Source organism: Xenopus tropicalis, chromosome 10, assembly GCF_000004195.4.
Source record: "Xenopus tropicalis strain Nigerian chromosome 10, UCB_Xtro_10.0, whole genome shotgun sequence".
Classification (NCBI taxonomy): domain Eukaryota; kingdom Metazoa; phylum Chordata; class Amphibia; order Anura; family Pipidae; genus Xenopus; species Xenopus tropicalis.
In genome coordinates, this window is record NC_030686.2 from 44,721,981 (window position 1) to 44,726,927 (window position 4,947).

The following is a 4,947-nucleotide window of genomic DNA, read 5'->3' on the forward strand; positions in this document are numbered from 1 at the left end:
CCTTTTCTTCTTTCTTACGGACCAAACATTTATTTCCTTCCTCCAGCATATTCCATATGCAGCTTCCATCTTGCCTGCTTTCCATAAAGGCTTCTTTCACCTGTTACGTATAAGAGTAACACTGTTCCACAGTTTACTCAGGTTGAAATGGTACATTTGGTGGCACAACAGAAATTAAATGAATGCTTTTAGGGTACCATATATAAATTAGGCATAGGAACCAGAGCATCTGAGAAGTTGATTGGTGGCTGAGCACTATCACTGTTGTGGTTGTTGGTGGAGGATGAGGGGTATTGCTCAAGAGTGCCTCGGACACTGTTTGGTCTGTAAGTTCTGCATGGAATGTTCTGTCTCTCTAAGGACAAATGACTGTTGTGTGGGAGACTGGCTGTCGCATTAAGTGGGAGCAGAAATAAACAAAACAAACCCAACCCTGTTGGTTGGGGAGAGACTTGAGGGAACTCATGCAGCATCAGCTTGTGCGGAGAGTCTCTTGACGCGTGTCATGGCTGCTCCTCCCTCATTCCATTGAATCTGTCGCCTCCGGCAGCACAAGCCTGGGCTCATCCGATTCTGGGATGTGTGAAAGAAGGGAGCTTTCAGCTGTACTGACAGCTGGCATCCTCTCCTGTGTGTCAGGGAATGGGCTTGGTCCTCACCTTGGTGTGTGTGAGGGAAATGGAATTATATCTGTATGTGAGGGAATGAGACCGTTACTCTCCAGTGTGCATCTATGTGTATAAAGGCATTGTTCCTCTCATGTCTGTATAGGGATTGGTGGTTTGTCTGCATTTCTGTCTGTGAGGGAATGGAATGGGAGGGGTGCGTGTGTATGAGACAGACTGAGGGATCCCCTCTCCTCTGTGACTGTGAAACATTGATTTATGGGGGTAGGAAGGGATACCAACATATTGATCTTTATCATTTATTTGCCTTATTAAGCTTTATTCATTAGGGCAACCATCTCCAACCAGTTGCTCATGAGCAACATGTTTGGTTTTGGTTGAATAAAAGATATACTACCAAACAAAGTCCCCTGTAGAGTAATAGTCTGCATAGAGACTACCAAATAGCCAATCACAGTCCTTTTTTTTGGCACCCCCATGAACTTTTTATGATGCTTGAGTTGCCCCCAAACTCTTCTTACATTTGAGTGTGTCTCTTGAGTAAGAAAGGCGGGGACCCCGGCACTAGGGTGCAACAATAGAGAGCAGGCTCAGGAGTATAGAGAGTCCTGGGGGTAGCACATCTCTAATCATTTGGGAAGCAACTGTATCCTCGTCAAAGTACGTCGAAGCCATAATTTGCACATTCAAATTTGGGGAAAAAATTAATTGTTGCATTCTTGCATTGCTCAGAGAATTCAAATCATATGAGCTTCAGGTTTCCAGTTTGGGTAAGCAGAACAAGATTTATTTGGCCGATTCCAGATCCTGAAAAAAGTGCCTAGGTATCATCCAATCCAAATCTTGGATTTGGCGCATCCCTGTAGTGCTGTTCAGCCATAGTACAAACAGTAGAACAATACTGCAAAAAAATAAATATACACAGTAAGCAAGATTTAAGGTGGCCATACACCTTCAGGTGACGATGTCGCCAAGCGAGCGGATCGTCTCCCAATATCCCCACCTACGGGTGAGCGATATCAGGAGAATCCAGGCTACTTTGATTGTTTGGCCCTGTACGTTGATGTGGTCCCAGACCGACTTTTTCTATACCCATCGTTATAATTCGATCGTTTGACCCCAGGGCCAAACTAGATTCAACTAGATTATTTTAACCTGCCCAATTTCAGGCCAGATATCGGTCGGGCAGGCCCGTCAGTAGTGCCCATATCGGCAGCCAGAATCGGCCCATGTATGTGGGGACCTTAAGTCAAGAGTTCAGAGACCTATTGAGAAGAAGGTTCAAGCTATATTTCCCAGGTTTCACCCACAAAGGGCCCTACCTGGAACTTGCTGTGGAGCGCAATAAGCTAGCGCTAAGCCTGGTGCGAGTGTGATTTCTGCCAGTGCATCCCTACCCAGTCACATTCCATAGCTCTCCCGTATAGGTCAAGCAGCTGCACTGGTTCCTCCTATTCCCATACATTCTCCTCCTTGGCCGCACACAAAAGGTCATTGCCCGATCAGCACAATAACTTCAAGCAGTTCCATTGTGATTCAAATGAGCCACTCTCCTCCTTCTTCAATGGCTTCAGTGTGCGCTTAAATCCAGAGCATTCGTGCCCCCCCCCCCCCCCCCCCCCCCCCCCCCCCCCCCCGCTCAAGGCAGAGGCCCTCACACTTTGATCCACGCTCGAACAGATTAGTTGTGAACAACAGTCCAGAAGATGCACATTCCAGCCACTATTGCTGAACTTTTTTTTTGTGCTAAAATGCTCCAGAAATCTCTACTTACAGGGATATAAAAGAGAGCAAATGAGGATTGTAAGCTCTTTTGGGCAGGGCTCTCTTCACCCCTTGTATCGGTTATTGGTTGCTTTATATGTTACTCTGTATGTCCAATGTATGTAACCCACTTATTGTACAGCGCTGCGGGATATGTTGGCGCTTTATAAATAAATGTTAATAATAATAATAATTCACCTTTGGGTTTTGAATAAATGGCGAGCAAGCCAACAAGCAAATCTTTCCCCTAATATGCCAACTTTGGGTGGGTGATATTATGCTAATGTAATTGTTTGGCCCTGGGGCCAAACATTCGCATTACAATGAAAAAGTGGAGTGTGGGCCACATCAGTGAACCAAAAAGGTCTTTGATCCAACAGAAAAGTCAAGCCTGTCTGATCGGCATTTGACATATCAGAGTATGATTGTATAGTTATTATTATTATTATCAACATTTATATATAAAGTGCCAACATATCCCGCAGCGCTGTACAATAAGTGGGTTTCATACATTGGACATGCAGAGTTACATATAATACAATATATACGTTAGTATAGTTTAATTTGTGTGGGGCACATTATTTCACCTAAACACGACACATTTTACAGTGGTCAGCACCATAACCCTTTGGCCACTAGGGGTGCTGTTGTGAATGCCCAAGCTATGGGGGGTGTTTCTGTAATTTGGATTTCCGTATTTTTAAGTCAACTAAAAAAAATCATTCAAATATTAAATAAACCCAAGATTTTGCCTACAGTAAGTATTCATTATATAGATAATAGGTACAGGTATGGGATCCATTATCTGGAAACCCGATATCCAGAAAGCTCCGAATTACAGAAAGCCTGTCTCCCATAGACTCCATTTTAATTTAAATAATTCAGATTTTTAAAATTGATTTCCTTTTTCTCTGTAAAGATAAAACAATGCTTTGTATTTGATATCAACTAAGATATAAATAATCCTTACTGGATGAAAAATAATCGTATTGGGTTTAATTAATGTTTTATTGATTTTTTTTTTAGTAGACTTAAGGTATGAAGATCCAGATTACGGAAAGACCCCTTATCTGGAATACCCTTCGTCTTGAGCATTCTGGATAACGGGTCCTATACCTGTACTGCGTTATTATTACACGAAAAAGGGAAATCATTAAAAAAAAAAATTCATTTGATTAAAATTAAGTCTATGGGAGATTGTCCTCCTGTAATTCAGAGCTTTCTGAATAATGGGTTTCACTAATCCTGTATAAATATATATATATATATATATATATATATATATATATATTTATACAGGATTAGTGAAACCCATTATTCAGAAAGCTCTGAATTACATATATATATTGCATGTTTAGTCTGTAAACATCCCAGCCATGCTAAAAGGGTCGGCCCATAAAGAGAAGTCCTTATCTTGGAGACGTAAGTTGTTTTATGGTTCGCTTTCCCCCAGGATTCTCTGATAAGTAACTGGGAGACAATGGCACTAATAGTGCAGCTCCAATTAAAATCAGAGGGCTGGGATTTGAGCAGAGGTTGCTAATTTGCAGCCAGAGGGCAGATCAGGAAGGGGGGTGTCTAACAAGCAGGTAGGGTACACTCTCCAGTGACTAATAACTACCCCAGGCTTCCTGCCTTTATTGAGTTGAAATGATACACTAAATTAGTTTCTCTTAGGGAACTCACTTTGATTTGTGACCTAAATTCCAAATTGGGGACAATCTTTTGTGGACTTGAGACTGTGTGGCAGGAAATGGACAGGAGATAACGCTGACAGCTTACTTTCTATTATTTCATCTCCTTTTATTTAACTCTTTTCGCAGGGTATTTTCCCATCCCACCCAGCCTGGCTATTTCCTACCAGCCATTTCTCTTATATTCAGAATGAAAGGAGAACTTGCCCTGGGGGTTTATGTTTCCTTACTGTGTTTTCTTTATCACTTCTACTTGCACATTATTCCATATTTCCACCACGCCACAAAGTCCCTTTTCCAAACGGCTGGTGTTCTTTCCTGCCACTCTATTATGCATTTGTAAAGTTTAATGGTTTATTTGTTCTGCCTCGATTATGTTTTCTTATCTCCTCCACTCTCATAGTGAAAATCACACGCAGATCTCTCAGAGGCTCCATTGTTTGCATCGTGCCAGTGGGCTGTTGGGGGGATGCTGGGAATTGTTGTCCAACAGGGTCTGTCTTATTCCTTATCTCTTCAGGGGCTTGTAGGTCAGCGACCTCTAGAGCCAGCTAATCCTTTGCATTTGACCTTGATCCTTGTCCTTCTTTGTACTGCTCACCTGAGGAATCTACCTGCTGGCCTGTATCCGCATGTCTCAGATCTTGTGCTTCCCCTGTATGAGCTGCTGGGTTCCATACAAGATCTGTGTGGGGCACATTTATCACAAACAGGTTGGCACTGTTGCCAAGTTGATCTGAAATCTGCACTTAGTAGGGGAGGGAGGTTGGTGTCATTGCCTGCTTTGCCTTTTGTTCTCTCTCCCTCTCTCCCCCTTCCCTTCTCTTGCTCTCCACCCCCCCCAAACAATAACTTTTCAGTAA